This window comes from Sus scrofa, chromosome 9 (assembly GCF_054392235.1).
Source record: "Sus scrofa isolate SSC_HxYL_T2T_F1_AM1 chromosome 9, Sscrofa_HxYL_maternal_Yorkshire_Landrace_v2.0, whole genome shotgun sequence".
NCBI lineage: Eukaryota > Metazoa > Chordata > Mammalia > Artiodactyla > Suidae > Sus > Sus scrofa.
In genome coordinates, this window is record NC_139391.1 from 100,115,553 (window position 1) to 100,134,527 (window position 18,975).

At 34.4% G+C, this 18,975-nt stretch overlaps 1 protein-coding gene across 2 annotated transcripts in view; it reads right to left on the reverse strand.

The window, feature by feature from the left end:
* The window catches only part of LOC106504979 (uncharacterized), a 980,193-nt gene that overhangs the window by 911,436 nt on the left and 49,782 nt on the right, over positions 1 to 18,975 (reverse strand). The window contains exon 3 of one of the 2 annotated variants that reach the window (XR_014816008.1): positions 9,460 to 14,895. The exons of the other annotated variant lie outside the window; for it this stretch is intronic. The gene's annotated coding sequence lies outside the window, so the exon portion shown is untranslated. Of the gene's footprint in view, positions 1 to 9,459; positions 14,896 to 18,975 lie in introns of those variants that run through there. 2 annotated transcript variants of the gene reach the window in all.

An 18,975-nucleotide genomic window follows, 5' to 3' on the forward strand; every position in this document is an offset into this window, starting at 1 on the left:
ATCACAATTACATAACAAAAGTTCAACTCTTTCTGAAACTACTTATCCATCTTCTCTGTGTCTACATCTTAGTCTTAAAATGTTTCTGGAGAAAAATTATGAAACTTATATGATTGATTTCACTTTAAACTCATTATCATAAAGGCAAAAAATACCAGGCAGAGATGCTACTATAGTCTCTTCATAAGCTTGTACAACCCCATGCTTTATTGTGAATAAGTGCTATTTCCTCTTCCCTCAAACCTCCTGCAGCCTCAAGGGGCACCACCCTAAACAATTTCAAGGGCTCTATTCACAATGAAAAATGATATTCCCCAACCTCGAAAATTCTCTTTCCATATTCAACCTTATGGCTAATGGCCTCAAACTGCAGACTTCAAACTTGAATTCCTTCATTTTTATCTAAACTAAATCTGTAGGTCAACCTATAGCTATCGAGGTTTTCCAAAGAGAAAATAGCCCTCCAATTATCAGAGGAAAGTTCAGACCATGAACTTTAGCTCTAGACACCACCCTGTGCAAAATTCTCAGGAAGTATGTTCAAGCATTTCCCAGAATCTTCAAATTCCTCCTTTCTAATGGTGTGCTTCCATCAGCATACCCTATCAGCTTTCATACATATTATAGGTACTCCTTTCCATCTCTATTATCCTACAGATACTGCTCAATTTTTCTGCTCTCTTTCGGAAAAATCTCTTAAAAAAATGAGTCCAAAAAGTACAAATCCCCAGGTCTAAAATAAATAAGTCATGGGGGTATAATGTACAGCATTATGACTATAATTAAAAAAAAAAAACATTGTACATCATCACTCCATTTAACAGCTCCTCATTCACTCTTTAACGTGTTTAATTAATAACAAGGTCCTCCTCTATAGCATAGGGAACTATATTCAATATCCTGTGATAAACCGTAATGGAATAGAATAGTGTATAACTCAATCACTTTACTGTGTAGCAGAAATTAACAGTGTTAATCAACTATACTTTAATAAAATTAAAAAAAAAAACAAACCTTCAAAAACTTGTCATTTTTTCTTTAACACAATCCAGTCTAATGTCAGTCTCTACAACCCTACTGGGGTCACAGCCTCCAATGACCTCTATACCCCATTGCCAGGTGTCAAAGGACATTATTTGATTATCATCATACTTGACTCTTGGGAGTATATCTAACAGTTTTTCCTCCTTCTTGACCTGCTCTTCTTATACCATGCCCTTTGAATTTGCCTCCAGCGTCCCAGGCTGTTCATTTGCTGGCTCAATCTCTCTCTCTCTCTCAAATTATACATGTTGGAGTTCCTCAAAGTACAGTCTTGACCTCCTGTCACATCTGTTTATGTTCTCTACCTGGGAGATGATTCTATTCCTGTAGCTTTAAATAATAGCTACATGCTGGTAACTTACAATTTTACTTCTTTGATGAAGACCTCACTTGAGAGAGCCAAATTCATATAAACTATGTCCCTTTGATACTTCTGAGTGAGATACCTTAAGGGAAATTCGAAGTTAAATGACCCCAAACAAAACTCTTGATGAGGCTTCGATCTGATTCTTCCCTGTTCTTCCTTAATCCACATATTTACAATAAACCCCAACTGAGAGTGACTTTTGATTTATTTTTTCTTTTACCACTTTACATGTCCTCTTTTATTGCCTACATTTATTCTCTTTTTACTGCTAATAGCTTAGCTCCAGCTATTTCCATCTCTTACTTGGACTACTTTTAACCACTTTCAAACTGATTTCTCATTTCTATGTTTTCTTTCTTCCCACTCATTCCCCATACAGAAATGAGAATATTCACTAATATATGTACGGGATCATATGTCTTTATGAACCATATGCACTTGGAGTAAAATGCATATATACATACACCCATAGTAGAATGTACAACTCTTAGTGAACCCTAACATAAAGTATGGACTTTGGCTGATAACAATGTCTTAATGTCGATTCATGATTTGTAAGAAATATACAACTCTGATGTGGATATTGATAGTAAGTGGTTAAGATTGTGTGGGCACATGTGAGGGACAGGAGATATATTGGAACTCTCTATACTTTCTATTTAATTTTGCTGTGAACGTAAAACTGCTCAAAAAATGTTTGTTACTTTCTAAAAATTAATGCTTAGGCCTACTCAAGTTTCAATTGGATTCTTTCTTTCTTCCTTCCTTCTTTCCTTCCTTCTATCCTTCTTTCCTTCCTTCCTCCCTCCTTCATTCCCTCTTTCTCATTTTTTTTTTTAGGGCCACCCCTGTGGCATATGGAAGTACCCAGGCTAGGGGTCAAATGGGAGCTGTAGGTGTTGGCCTACACCACAGCCAGCGGCAGTGCCAGATCCTTAACCCACTGAGCAGGGCCAGGGATTGAATCTGCATCCTCATGGATACTAGTTGGGTTCATTACTGCTGAGCCGCAAGGAGAACTCCTCAATTGGATTACATATTTCTTAGAAGCTATGGACTTTTATTAAAAAGTGACATAGGTTGGTAAGACACTCAGCAAATATCTGAAACCTCATTTTCATAACTACCTCTTAGCTTTTTATGTATTAGGTAAAGATATAACCACAAAGCAGGAGAGAAAAGATAATGCAAATTGATTTTGACTGTAATGACCAATTTAAAACTTCTGTAATCTCAGCCACGACATAATACTACCTAAATCTAAGTAACCTCAAATCAAAACAAGTTCCCTTACTACTCTATGCTTAAAGGTAAGCTAGAGGAGCTCACCACTTCTCTGATATGAAAGCCCATATGGGCCTCTGCATCACTTTTAAGAAACAGGTACACGTGACAGCATTAAGTCATTAAATCACAAGCTAATAATCCTTCAAAATTACTTTGCCTCTGGCTTTTATTCAATTATAAAAATTATGTTAAAAGGTTAGCATAACTCTGAGAGAGAGTTAACCAAGTTTACTAGGCCTTCAGCTGAATTAATCTTTTTTTTTTCCTTTATATAATCCCTTGGAGAATTCAATTTTTATTTAACTTACTAAAGCCATAATTTCTTCTCTAGTGTTATTTCAGAGAATTGTTCTAGGGAAGACACAGAAGTCTTGACTCTTAAGAGCCTAATAAGGAAAATTATATTTTTGACTTCAGTTTCTCTCAGTTATGAAGTTATTTCTAAGTTCTCCTTAAAACCACATACTAACCCATGTTCATTCTTATGAATACATGGGGTCATTTTAAATGGAAAACTGGCAAATCCACAATTGGTCTTCAAAAATCCTCAGTTAAAGAAGGTGTGATTTTTCAAGAGACAAGGTTCAGGGTGGTTTGGGGCAAGGATTGTAGAAAAGGCCTATTGTTAAGATCTGACCTATATTCATTTGTTCAATTTGGTTCATTTGTTAGAATTAATGAGCCCATATGGATACATTATTACTAACTAAAAGCCATACTTTATTCAGACTTCCTCAGTTTTGACCTAATGTTGTTTTCAATTCAAGACCTGTTTATGATACTGCATTGCATGTAGTCATCAAGTCTCTTTAGGTCCTCTTGGCTGTAATAGTCACTCAGACTTTCCCTGTTTTAACAACCTTGACAATTGTGGGGTGGGGGAAGAAAATTCACATTTATTGGCATTTTATTTATATTGAATTAACATAATTTGAAGACATTTAGATATAGGATTTCAATGTATCAGTTATTCATGTTGTTTATCTTATTTTAGCAGTAAATTTAACTTAAGAACAAAATCTCCTTTTTTTTCAGCCATATCAGAATCTCTTAATATGCTACCTAAAAAATGTTATTCAAATTATTGAAACATTTATAGCAAGATTTATCTTAGGACATGAATAATTTTTGTTTTGTGTTATTTAGATATGTATATATTTGAATGGTATAAGAGTTACTTGTCAGAAATTTTATAGAATGTCCTTCAGTTGTTATTTACCTGAGGTTTTTCTCATGATTAGGCTGGGATTATGTGTTTTGGAGAGAAAGACAGAGGTAATGTGCCATTCTCATCATATCATTCAATAGGTTTTAAAGATTTATCCAACTTGAAAATGTGCAGGTCTCTAGTTCTTATATTCTAACTGTCATTTGTATATCAGTATTCCAAAATGTATTTAGTTATTCTACCACTGATGGATAGTGAGGCTGCCTCCAATATTTCAGAATTGTCAACAATGCCTCCATATATCTTTGTGTATGTGCGTGGGATTCTCCAGCAAATATATCTAAAAATAGAGTAGGTGCCTTTTTATCTTTGCTAACTTTTCCTTCCAGAGTAGTTGTATAATTTTACACTTTATTAAAAAAAAAAAAAAGTACAAAAGGACACACTTACTTTCCATACTTGCCATCATTTGTTTTAAAATTACTGGAACATGACAGATGTGACAACATCTTTCCTTACTTTAGTCTGCATTTCCATGATTATTAGTGAATACATTTGTAAGCTCACTAATTCCTTATTCTGTTTTATTAATCAGCTGTTTAAAGGCTTTCACCAACTTTCTATTGTGTTATTTGTTCTTCTTCTTCATTGTATTTGCTCTTTCATTATTATTTTAAACACTTGTTAAAGAACCTATTTCGTGAGCTTCTACTTAGCCTTTTACATATGCTTTGCTGTTTATGATGTAGCAAATATTCTCTGCCAATCTATAGCTAGTCCCCTCTTTTTTATTATGATTTCTTGAGATGCATATATATTTTTTATTAATGTACTCAATTTTTTTAGTTTGTATAATTTCTGTCTTATTTTTAAGATCTCCCATACCTTAAGATTGTAAAATTATCTATTTTCTTCTGTAACGTTAAAGTTTTTTCCTTTCACATTTATGTTTTATTTACTCTGAAATTTATTTTTCTATATGATGAGACAGAAATCTATTTTTTTCGACTTTTCTCTATTTTCATATGTTTATTTGTAGAGGTATCCTTCTGGGAGAGTGTGGGTGAATGTGGGGTTCAGCTTGTGCTCATCACCCGTCAGTGATTGTACCCTGTGCTACAGGCTGTCAAATGCTCAGAATACTAATTTCATGTCTTATCTATTATTATTGTTATGATAGGGGTGGGGGTTAAATCTGATACCTGCTACATGATTGTCACAATTGTAGGAACTGAACTCAAGATGTCTATACTTATAGAGGTTACCCTTATGTTTTTAATCGTCATAGTTGTCTAAAAAATTTTTTTAAAAAGGCTTAAGTTATTCAGTATCTCTCCTTTTTCTAAACAATATAATGACTGTTAGAAAACCTTAACTCTAATTGCTCTTCTCTTATCATCTATTTTTTTAGTTCAATTATATCTTGTCATTATTATTATTATTGTTTGACCCAACTCATTGCTATTTAGATATGTCTGTATTTTGTCAGTTTCTTAGTTCACGATAGTTGTTCATATTTATTTCTTTTCTTCTGAGATTAATTTTTTTAGCAATTTTTCCATGAGGGTCTATTGGTGGTAAAAACCAGTATTTTTTTTAATCTGAAAATTTATTTCACTCTACTTTTCTAATGGAATCATAGTTGGAGTACTATTCTAGTACTCCAATAATTGTCGGAATTATTAGTCAATAATACCCTCTCAACACTAAAAGTGTTTGTTTGGCTTCCATCATTTCTTTTAAGAAATTTAATCTCAATCAAATTTGTGTTTCCTTTTTAGATATCTCTTATAACTTGCTTGTTATTAAATTCTTTCTCATGCTTCTGATTTTCAACATTTCACTATGAAATGTCTAGACTTAAATGAGTTTTATTTATCCTTGTCATTACTCTGTGTGATTTCATAATCAAAATAGCAATTACCTCTAAGGACAGATGTAAGAAGAATGAGAAGATACATATCTTTCATTGATTCTGAAACATTCTCAACTTTTAGCAACTTGATTATCACTTTTATTCCATTCACTGTATTTTCTCCATCTAGAACATTTTTTAGTTATAGGTTGGGTTTTTCCTTCTCTCAATTAATTTCTCTCATACTTTCCATCTTTTATCTTTTCATGCCTACCCTGGACAATTTCCTCAGGTCAGTCTTTCAGTTCACTAATATCTTCTGTATTTAATTAGATTTTTCAACTGTATATTGAGTTTTAAATTCCAATTAATATTTTATAATTCTAGAACATCTATATGGCCTTTATTTAAATATCTTTTATCATATCGAAATATATCATGCCTATAAAAGAGCATAAAATCTTTATTATGGTTTAAAGACTACTCAATGAACCCTTAAGGTTCATAGAAATTTTTCAGTGTTTGAAGTCTTCTATATGCCCCCTACTGACCTCATTCCTCTTACATCTATCTTTAGTAGTAATCACGACCTTGATTTATATTTTAACTTTTAAGTAACTGAAATTATTTAAAATATATTCTTCAATTATTTACTTTCAATATTGTTTGCTTTTTAGATTCATGTATTTTGTGGCAGATAGCTGTAGCTCTTTTATTTTTACTGTTATATTGTGTTTCATTTTCACATTTTCTGTAGACAGAGAATTGAGATATGTATATATTAGGGCTCACATAACCAGTGGCTTATGTGCATCCTTATATATTTCCTGGTTCCTTGATACAAGTCTTTCTAGGGTGTCTACCATGGATCAGAATTCCAGATCATGCTTACCTTCAATTTTTCAGGCATGATCTGACTGTTTTCTCTAGTGTTTGTAATGATATACTTGCCCATCTTCATTTTATAAGTGTTTCCATTATTACATATCCTTACCAGCACTTAGTATTTTCAGACTTTAATTTACACCAATGGCACATGTGCATCTATTAAGATATACCACCTTGTGGTTTTAATTTTTATTTCTCTAACTACTAATGAGGTTTAACATATGGGTGTGCCATTTATTTTTCATCACTGAGGAGATCATTTATTACAATGGTACATTTACATAATAATTTGAAGAAAATGGTTTACATTATCCTTTGATAAAAAGTGAGGGAGGCTGAAGTGTTCTGAGGCCTCTTGAGCCTTTTGAAAGTTATGAGGAAATTTTCTACAGTTCTATTGTGTGAAATATTTCCCAATGCACTCCTGCTCCCACTTGTTGAACATTATGTCTCATCTGAATGGAGTGTTTGTAATTCAGTCTGCCATGAATAATCTTACCTTTGTTGTGTTTAAAAATATGCTATTGGCAAATCTTTCCCTAAGCTAATATCACAAATTGTAAAAATGAAGTATTAACTACATAAAGTTTTAATGACCAAAACCAAAATGGCAAAGCAATCATGAATATCTATAACACAAATAAAATTGACACTGAATCTTGCTCGTTACAGAGACAAAAAATGAATGTATTTATTAACATCTACCCTACTTTTACTGTTTTATTAATCTGTATGTTCTGCATTTTAGATTTTCTGTCATTTCTGTTATGTTACCAAACCCTAGTTCCCAGCAGATCTACTGGTTTATCTTTTATTCTTCTAATCTCATTTAGTTGTTTCAAATTATGATATAGCCAAAGATAAGTTAACAAATCTAGACATTGTATACATGTTTTGTTATTCTGTGAGAAATACTTTAATTATAACTTTTGTAAAGAAATCTTTCTAAGAGAAGACATAATAAGAAGTAATCTATAGCTTTCGAAGCAGTATTTTTGTTTTACTCATTTATCTTTTATAAAAGAAACACACGTTATATAAAAGAAAGATAATTACTCACTTATTTAATCTGTCCATCTTTTAAAGTTCCAGTTCATTTAAAGCTTAACTGTGTCCTAAGCAAGACAAATATTTAAGTTTCATGGGTGTACTGAAGATGGGAAACCAGAGGTTACAGTAATTTCAATTCAATTTAATGTGAAGTAAACACAAGTAATGAAGATATTTTACTAGCGATTAAACAAAAAAAAATTTTTTTTTGAGTAAGCCAAGCATTATAACTATTAAAGCTTTCAGGCTGTTTTCTTTCTTGATGCTATTTCTTGAAAATAGGTATACAGATATCTGAATGGACAATATATTGCTATGCTTGGAAAGCTATATTTACATTTCCACCAGTCCTTATTCAGGGAACTATTCTTTATAGGATTTTTTTTTTTTTTTTTTGTATGTCACAATGCAAGCACCGAATCTCTATTCTCAGTCTCAGCAGATCTGCTTGTCCTTGTCATTTTCATTCTATACTGGCCAATGATACACTCTTTTTACTTTTATATCATTCCCTATTCCTACATTGTGCTTCTGAATCATAATGCCTTTGTGTCAGTTTTTATATTTTTCCGAAGTTCACACTTGAGGTTCAGTATCTCCATCTGCCATAAAAGCATTTTCAACAAACTGTAAACTGTAAATTGCTGCTACATTCCTTAAGAAGGAAGGGTTTCCTCTCAATGCTTCACTTTAGTTATGTAAGAAATAGAGTAGGTCACCCAGGTTTTCCCCAGGAAAAAGAATAATAACCTAAATTATTCCTATTTCAGACTGCCAAATAGCTAGCTCTCTGGACTATTCTAGAGTTTTGTAGTTTATTTTATTACTTACAAATGGCTTGCATTAAAACCATAAAATAATGTTTTATAAACATCAATATGTCAGCATAAAATTATCATAAAGAATGGAGAACTTATACCGTAAGTATTACATTAGATAATTAAATCAGATATATACTCTAAGCTTATCATATCCCCTTAACTTATCTATTAATTAAAATTACTTTCTTGAAAGAAACACCTATACAGAACATTAATGCTGCTGACTAGTATAGCCAATAGGAGATTCTCAGATGTGATTTAAAAAATAAGGAATTCTGAAATAGCAAAATCTTCAGTGGGAGGGTTTTAGGGTAAATTCAAGAAACAACAGTTTCATACTCTTTCACACACAATGCATTTCTGAAAGGAGCTCCAAGTCAAATTTTTTAAACTTTGTGTAGACTTATATCTCATTTGGAAGAGTCCATTTTTAGTTAGTTAAAAAAACAGAGAGATTATAAAATCCAATAACTATAAGTGCAGGTAAAGCTGGTGATGTTTGAACAATGCCACTGGACTGAACCAATGTCCACTTCTTGGGTTAATTTTGGCATGGAGTTTTGCAAAATGTTACTGCTATGAAAAAGTGGGTGAAGAATGCACTAGATTTCTCTGTACTACTTTTTGCAATAGCATGTCAATATAAGATTATCTCAAAAATAAATCCATTAACCCTACCTCCTTCAGGAACAATTTTTAGTTACGTACCTCTAGCCTTCTGTGCCAGTTTTTTTTCTTTTTCTTTTTCTTTTTTTTTTTTCTTTTGGCCATACCCATGGCATATAGAAGTTCCTGGGCCAGGGATCTAACCCAAGCCACAGCTGCAACCTATGCCACAGCTGTGGCAACACAAGATCCTTAACTCATTGTGCCATGGATGGAACTCCTGTGTCTGTTCTTTATCTTAGGTACTTTATATGCAAAACTAGTAAGCTGACAGGCTTAAGTCAAATTAGAATGCAATTGACAGTCAAGGTTCACTCTTTTTAAAATATTTATTTATTTCCAATTTATCTCATATAAATTTAATGAGATTGTTTTAACACTGATGATATCACATTTATTTTATAAAAACTCAAAACAAAGCTCTAAAATATTAAAATATTTAAATCATTAAGCCAACAAATGCAAAGTGTTCTGACAGAGTTGACGACACTATAAAAAGGAGTTTTTGGATTGCAGGCAGTTTCACCAGGAAATAGCTGGAAATGTTATGAATCTGGCCATCGTAGTTTGAATCTGTTATCTAAAAGCCAACTAGAGGTCTCTATGTGCGACTGCAAAAGAACTGGGATGTTTGAAGCCATTTATGAGAATCTGAGGTAAGCACTGTGGAATGTCATGAAGTCTAAGGTGGGGGGGAACCTTACAAAATCTTAGTTACAGTAATAAACTCATAATCTAAAGTGTTTTCAATAAAGAGAAATTGTAAAGTTTAGAGAATGAAGAAATGAAAATTTTCCTATAATAAAATGCAAATATTTAACTTCAACTAGCCACCTCTCCCAAGCCCCCCACTCTCCTTATACAGACTTCACTGTTCACAGCCTCCCTGCTGCTCAGAGAGAAAACAGATGTCTCACATATAAGTCCTTCATAGTCACAATTTCCACCTTCCAGAACACCATTAAGTGTCTCTTGTTATTCTGGGCTAATTCCGTCACTTGTGCTTCACATTCATAGACTCTTCTGAAAATCCATCAATATTAATTATTTTCTCATTCACCCATATCATGCATGGAAGCCTCTCAATTGAAGCCTCATCCTCACCTCATACCTACCTACTCCAATGAGTCCCAGTTTTAAAAAAAAAAAATCATCTCCTTGAATATATATCCTCTTCTAAACATTATCTCCCTTCTCTGAGAACTAGCTATAAAATTGAGATGCCATAGATGCAAAAATCCTCAACAAAATACTAGAAAACTGAATCCAGCAGTACATGAAAGGGATTGTATACCACTATCAAGTGGGATTTATCCCAGGGATGCAAAAAATTTTCAATATCGGTAAATCAATCAGTGTGAAATACTGCATTAACAAACTGAAGAATTAAAAACTATATGATCCTCTCAATAGATGTAGAAAAAGCTTTTGACAAAATCCAACACCCATTTATGATAAAAACCCTCCAGAAAGTGGACATAGAGGGAACCTACCTCAACATAATAAGGCATATATAATAAACACACACCTAATATCATTCTCAATGGTGAAAAACTGAAAGAATTCCCACTAAGATCAGGAATAAGACAAGGATGTCCACTCTCACTTCTACTATTCAACCTGGTTTCAGAAGTCCTAGCTACAGCAATCAGAGAAGAAAAAGAAATAAATGGAATCAAAATTGGAAAGGAAGAAGTAAAGCTATCACTGTTGGCAGCTGACATGATACCATATCTAGAAAATCCTAAAGACACTACCAGAAAACTGTTAGAGCTCATCAATGAATTCAGTAAATTTCCAGGATACAAAATTAATACATAAAAATCAATTGCATTTCTATATACTAACAATGAAAGATCAGAAAGGGAAATTAGGGAAACAATCCCACTTACCATTGCATCAAAAAGAGTAAAATACCAAGGAATAAACCTACCTAAAGAGACAAAAGACCTGTACTCTGAAAACTATTTGACACTGATGAAAGAAATCAAAGATGACACAAATAGATGGAAAGATATACCATACTTTTGGAGTGAAAGAATCAACATTGTCAAATGTTATAGTACCCAAGGCAATCTAAAGAGTCAATGCAATCCCTATCAAATTACCAAGGGCATTTTTCACAAAACTAGAGCAAAATATTTTAAAGCTTATTTAGAAGCACCAAAGACCCAGAATAGCCAAAGCCATCCTGATAAAGAAAATTGAGCTGAAGGAATCAGGCTTCCTAACTTTAGACTATACTGCAAAGCTATAGTCATCAAAGCAGTATAGAACCAGCACAAAAACAGAAATATAGACCAGTGAACAGGACAGAAAGCCCAGAATTAAACCCATGCACCTACGATCAACTAATCTATGACAAAGGAAGTAAGAAAATACAATGGAGAAAAGACAGTGCCTTCAATAAGTGGTGCTAGTGGACAGCAACATGTAAAAAAATGAAATTAGAATACTAACACCATACACAAAAATAAACTGAAAATTGATTAAAGACCTGAATATAAGACCAGATACTATAAAACTCTTAGAGGAAAATATAGGCTGAACACTCTTTGACATAAACTGCAGCAATATCTTCTCAGATCCACCTCCTAGCACAATGGAAATAAAAACAAAAATAAACAAATGGGAACTAATTAAACTTAAATATTTTGCACAGCAAAGGAAACCCTAAACAAAATGAAATACACCCCACAGAATGGGAGAAAATATTTGCAAATGAAGCAACTGACAAGGGATTAATCTCCATAAATATATAAACACCTCCTGCAACTCAATACCAAAAAACAAACAACTTCATGAAAAGAAATGGGCAGAAGACCTAAACAGACAATTCTCCAAAGAAGACATACAGAAGGTCAAAAAACACATGAAAAGATGCTCAACATCACTAATTATTAGAGAAATTCAAATTGGTACCTTAGAAAACTATACATAGAACTACCATATGACCCAGCAATACCATGCTTAGGCATACATCCATACAAAACTTTCCTTAAAAAAGACACACGCACCCGCATCTTCACTGTAGCACTATTCACAATAGCCAAGACATGGAAGTAACCCAAATGTCCATCGACAGATGATTGGATTAGGAAGATGTGGTATATATACACAATGGAATAATATGCAGCCATAAAAAAGAAAACAACTAATGCCATTTACGGCAACATGGATGGAATTAGAGACTCTCATACTGAGTGAAATAAGTCAGAAATTGAAAGACAAATACCAAATGATATCACTTATATCTGGAATGTAAAATATGGCACACATGAACCTTTTCACAGAAAAGAAAATCATGGACTTAGAGAATAGACTTGTGGTTACCAAGGGGGAGGAGGATGGAGTGGGGTGGATTGGGAGTTTGGGGTTAATAGATACAGACTATTGCATTAGGAATGGATTAGCAATGAGATCCTGCTGCGTAGCACTAGGAACTCTGTCTAGTCACTTATGATGGAGCATGATAATGTGAGAAAAAATAATGTGTACATGTATGTGTAACTGGGTCACCATGCTGTACAGTAGGAAAAAAAATAATGTATTGGGGAAATTAAAAAAAAAATAAAGGAAGCAAACAAACAAACAAAAAACTGCTATGAGACACTACCTTATACCAGCCAGAATGGCCATCATCAAGAAGTCTACAAACAAGAAAATGCTACAGAGAGTATGAAGAAAAGGGAACATTCTTACACTGTTGGTCAAAATGTAAATTGGTGCAACCGCTATGGAAAACTGTATGGTGATTCCTCAAAAAACTAACAATAGAATTACCAGCAATCCCACTTATGGACGTCTATCCAGAAAAAAAACATGACTCAAAAAGATACAAGTACCCCAATGTTCACTGCAGCACTATATAAAATAGCCAAGTCATGGAACCAACCTAAATGTCCAGTGACAGAGGAGTGGATAAAGAAGATGTGGTACATATACAATGGAATATTACTCAGCCATAAAAAGGAATAAAAATGGCATTTGCAGCAACATGGATGGACTTAGAAATTATCATGCTAAGTGAAGTTAGACAGATGGACGCAAACATTATATGCTATCACTTATATGTGGAATATTAAAAAAGAATATAATGAATTTCTTTGCAGAACAGAAGCTGACTCACAGACTTTGAAAAACTTACGGTTACCAAAGGAGACAGGTTTTGGGGTTGGGGCTGGGGGTTTCAGACGGAAATGTTGTAAAATCGGGTTGTGATGGTCGTTGTACAACTATCAGTATAATAAAGTTCATTGAGTTAAAAAAATTGAGATGCCATAGCTATATGGTAAAGTTAGCAGACTTAATTATCTTTAAAAAGCAGGAGTTGATGTTGTGGTGCAGTGGAAACAAATCCAACTACTAACCATGAGGTTGCAGGTTTGATCCCTGGCCTTGCTCAGTGGGTTAAGGATCTGTCATTGCCATGAGCTGTGGTGTAGGTTGCAGACCTGGCTTGGATCCTGAGTTGCTGTGGTTGTGGCGTAGGCCAGCAGCTGTAACTCCAATTCGACCCTAGCCTGGGAACCTCCATGTGCCACGGGCACAGCCCTAAAAAACAAACTAAATAAATAAATAAAATACATTCATTAGTTACTTAGATTTGTTTTCAGGAAAAATTAAAATTTTTAAGTGAAAAATAAGACAGGAGAACTCAGTCTTTGGTTTATAAAATACCCTAATTCCAACATATTTACTAGGACACTCAAATTCTTCTAGACTAGAATGATTTTCATACATCCCAACAAACTCATCATAGTAAGCAAATTTGGAAGAGAAATTGTGTATATATATATTCAACAGTAACAGAATTTTGATGATCCTAGACAGGAAATTTTGCTAGAGAAGGGAAAATTATACCCTCAAACACCGCTATTATTTTCTTCTTCCTTACTATGCCCAAAGGTGCTGCTGAGCAGCTCTGGGGCAGTTACAGCCTGTCTGTCTGAAGACCTTGCTGAGGTTAATGACATACACACCTGTGTTAGCTCCTATCAAGCTCAGTTCACTCCTTAAGCAGCTGAGAAATTCCTTTGGCATCAGTGTTTATCTGAGCCCCTGAGGGCTGCTGGAACAGAACAGAGGGTGTCTCTACTCAAGCAAATCTTTGAGAGAGAACCAGACAGTGTAAAGAGACCCTCTCCCAGACCTCATTTTTCAGACCTTGTTTTGCCAAGCTATAAAATCTATAGGTAAAACCGAAAAAAAAAAAAAATGCCATTTATCTCATTGTTTCTTAAACTGTCAAAATCACTTTAGTTTTTTTTAAACTATTTTATAATATTTTAACAGGAGTTCTCTGAAAATAAATTTTATGCTGGATATCTACTTCTCTCTAGACATAATTAAGAGGAAGTAGTTTTAACTTTATAAGCCTTTCAGGAGATTTTCTGGGTTTTTCCTCAGCTTTTCTAGACTTAATCACATCGTTGCAGCCTTCAAGCAACTATCATTAGAGATAGTGCAAATGTTTTCCAGTGAGCAGTTCCAGTGCCGTGTTCCTTTGCAGTAGGACCACACATCCCTGCACAATCTTTTACTTATCTTCCAATGGCTTCTGCTTCACAGTTGCCTCTTCTGGGGCCCCAGCAGATCTGAGGGAGAGTATTCCGGTGATAGCAGGATAGGAATCGACTCTGATTCCTCCCAGGGAAAGTTTGGGTTTACGTCTCTTTGTCCCTTTCCAACATTATACAAAGCTTTCAGCTTTCTCTTCTTTATCATCATCTTCAGAGTATGTCCAGGACTGTTACAAAGATAACAGATAAGTGTTAGATCCTAAGTCCTTCATCTTGGCAGGTGGCCCTTCAGGGCTCTCTCAGCAACCACATCCTCTCTCCTTCCAGAAGCCTAAAAAGCATCCACTGAAGCTTGGACTTTTTCCCTGAAACATTTAAGAGAAACTCCGAAGACAGCATTCCTTTTCACCTCTAAAAACTGCAGCTTGTTAAAGCTAAGAACATTCCTACTGTTTATCAATGTACAAATATCAAATTAAGGAAATCGATGAAATACTATTATCTAGTATATTTTTATTCGGTTTTTTAACAGATTTCCCAATAATATCACTTATAGCATTTTCTGCTGATCTGGATTCAGTTCAGACCCTTGCATTGCCTTCACTTGTCAGGTTATTTCAGTCTCCTTTAATTTGTAAGACTTCTGCAACCTCTCTTTGTCTTTCATAGCTATGAGATCTTTGAAGTACAGGCCTGCTGTTTTTTGTTTGTTTTGTTTTTTAGGGCCACACTTGTGGCATATGGAAGTTCCCAGTCTAGGGGTCGAATTGGAGCTAGAGTTGCCATCCCGTATCACAGCCACAATGCCAAATCCAAGCTGTGTCTGTGACTTAACACCACAGCTCACGGCAACTCCGGAACCTTAACCCACTTAATGAGTCCAGGGATTGAACCTGCATCCTCATGGAGACTAGTCAGGTTTGTAACCCTCTGAGCCATGATGGGAATTCCCCAGGCCTGCTATTTTGTAGAAGCTTTTATTGTTATCTTTATTCTTGTTGCTGTTTTTATCTGTTCCTCTATATCAGCCCTCAGCACTGGTAAAACTAGCCCCCCATCATGCCCCATCCAAGATGATTACAGATATCTTTCCCTTCTTCCCTTTCCATATCAATAACCATAACTGAACAAAGTTGATGAGAGTAAACATTGCACAAGGGGATGTGAGAAGCTCACAGTATTTTTTAAAAACAAAACTGGAGTATCCACTTCTGGGAAATGAACAATTAATTTGGAATTACTGGGGTTGAGTTCTGAGTGCTCACAACACATCAGGATGGATAATTCTAGCAGATGTTTGAAATATTTTCTGGAGTTTAGGAGAGATGTCGTCTTATAAATATATTTGGAAGAAATCTACACAAAGGTAATGGATATAGATAATGGAGTAAATATTAAGACATAAAAAAAGAGTTGGAGAGAAAGAAGAAAAGGCCAAGGGTAGAATTCTGGGAGTGTATACATTTAGGGTAGAGAAAGGAAAAACAAAAACAAAAACAAACCTATGAAGACACAAATGACGAAAAAGCACAGTGAGAAAATTAGAAAAAGATTTACAAGAACAACAACTAATAGATCAAGGAAGGAGCACTCCTCAAAGAGGAAAAGGTGTAAAATATCACAGGAACTGAGCTCAAAGTGTTTGAGGACTGGAACCTAAGCACATCATTAGGAGGAAGCTGGTGCTCTTATTTAGTTTGTTGCAATGGGCAACAGAAGATGAAAGGAAAGCTGAGTGGGGATAAGAAAATTCAAGAGGCAAGCAGAGGTTACTCCTTCCTGCCCTTTGACATTGAGAGGAAGAAGAGTAGTTTAATGACTACATGAGAAAGTAGAAAGTTTGATGAAAGGCATTTTGATGTAAAGGTGAATTAAGCAGCCATAAAAACAGCCAAGGAAGAGATGTGCCAAATTCAAATTCAAATTAAATGAGCAAAGGGGCTCAGCATAGGAACAGGAGTTTCACTCTTCCTAAGAAAAACTATATGGTGGATACCAAGAAGAAGAGACATTAAAACATCTCACATTAGATGACATCAGTTTCTACAATGTAAGAAATGAAATATGTTGACAGCTTTAACAAGGGTAGGGCATAATGACAGCAGATAAAAGTGATCTGAGGCACAGTTGGCAATTCAACCAATCATCCACATTGAAAACTCATGGAAGATTGACTCTATGCATATGCATTGAACCCAAACAACAGCCCGCAATTAACAACACAGAAAATAGAGTAGAGATGCCCAAGGTTCTGATTTTGATAAAGTGAAGGAAATAAGAGATTCTTAGGGTTCAAGCAAAGCCATTGTTGAAATGGCTTTCATAGAAGCACATGATTCTGAATAGGCTTTAAAAAGCTTAGTAAAAAAAGGCAGAATGAGACACAGAGGAGCCTCATGGAGGCAAAAGTCAGACTGAAGAAATGGAGGAAGTGTGCAGGAAAAGGAGGACATTGATTAAGAGGCAGAGATACAGATGGATAATCAAAGTTGTTCTGGTGTGCTGTGATCTGGAAATAGCAGGGAGAAGAGCAAATTATACCAACTGTATGTGAATAAATGAACTACGGAAACAGAAAGTGTCTGAGTTTTGCTATTCAAGGTAACTAGATTTTATCTAAAATTAAGATGGAAATTTTTTTTTTTAAAGCAAATGTTCACTGGAGCTTGCTTTCTTTTAAAACCAGGTTCCAAAGGGATAGAATAAGAAGTAAGCTGGTGAAGTGGGTAGTTGGGAAAGGATGATCAGCAGGAATATGGGAAGCAAAGGATATAGAATTAGGTTAGATCATAAATGCTGGTTAGGTGGAAGGGAAAATCCTAAATATGATAAATATGTAAAATTATGTTATTGGGAGAGTTTTTATATTTAATAATTTCCAGTGTTCCATTTTGAATGCTAGTATGATATAATAAGACTATAAAATTTTACTCACTTTATTTTTCATCAAAGGCACTTAAAAATTACTCATATTAAAGCTAGGCACATGTTACCAACAGTAAATGTAGTATTTGGAGTTTAGCAATAATTTTTTTTTTTGTCTTTTTGTCTTTTTAGGGCCGTACCTGAGGCATATGAAAGTGCCCAGGCTAGGGGTCGTACTGGAGCTGTGGCCATCAGCCTATGCCACAGCCACAGCAACACTGGTCTGCAACCTACACCATAGCTCGCTCATAGAAATGCCAGATTCTTAACCCACTGAGCGAGGCCAAGGATTGAACTCACAACCTCATAGTTCGTAGTCGGTTGTTTCCGCTGTGCCACGAAGGGAACTCCAGCAATAATGCTTTTATTAAAAATAACAATTTTTTTAATAAGATCCAATGGGGTAGAAATCCTACTCTCACTGAAGTTCTTGAATATGGAAAATATTTTTATATGATTTTATTCAACCAAATATTCAGTAACTGGAGAACATTTTAAAAGTGAGCAGTGAATCAAGACACTTAATACTGGAATATTTTAAGTATATTTTTAAAAGTATTTCATGTACTCTGACAGTGAAATGATAGTTGGTAAAATCTTTCTAATACAAAAAGGATTATCTCATAAACCAATATTTTTTAAAGATGTTTATCTTCTGAAGGCTTACAATTATATATGATTTCAAGATTTCTAAAATATGGTGACATACATATTTTTCTTTTTTTCTAAACATGTAAAGGTTCTATCTTATAACTGAACATCTCCTTTTTCTTATAGTGAGTAACACTCGGATTCAAAAAGAAATAAATACAATGAAAATAGGAAATGCAGTTTTCAGAGAAAAGTTGATGAACTGAAGCTTTATTTTATTTAGAAAGTAAACTGAGTGGAAAAAAAAACATTGAAGCTGTCCAAGAGTTCTTGGGGTTCATTTTTTTCTTTTAACTTTATGAAATCCCTATAGAGTATATTGGGACCAATATGGTGTGCCAGGTAAAGCTTTGTATAAAGTGGACAACTCAGTTGTCCTCCAAGATTAACATCATTGTAAACAAGTAGATCGAAAGGCACTTACCAGGTTTAGTTTGTTGTTGTTTACCTCTTAACCTAGAGCAGTGAGTTGCAAATTAAGTATGTGACTTAAGAGTGACTTCCTCTCTCTTCACCCTTCTCATAATTCTCCCATCTCCACTTTCATAAACAATGGAATCACAAAAACGGCAGTTTTTAAAATGGCAACCAAAAAAAATTAGGACAACAAAGGAAGTAAAACGAAATATCAGAAGAATAAAGGATCACTAGATCCCTTTGAAAAACAATTTTCCAAAACATGTGGGTGGTCAAAGAAAGAACAGAATCCAAAGATTGCATAAAGAAAGAAC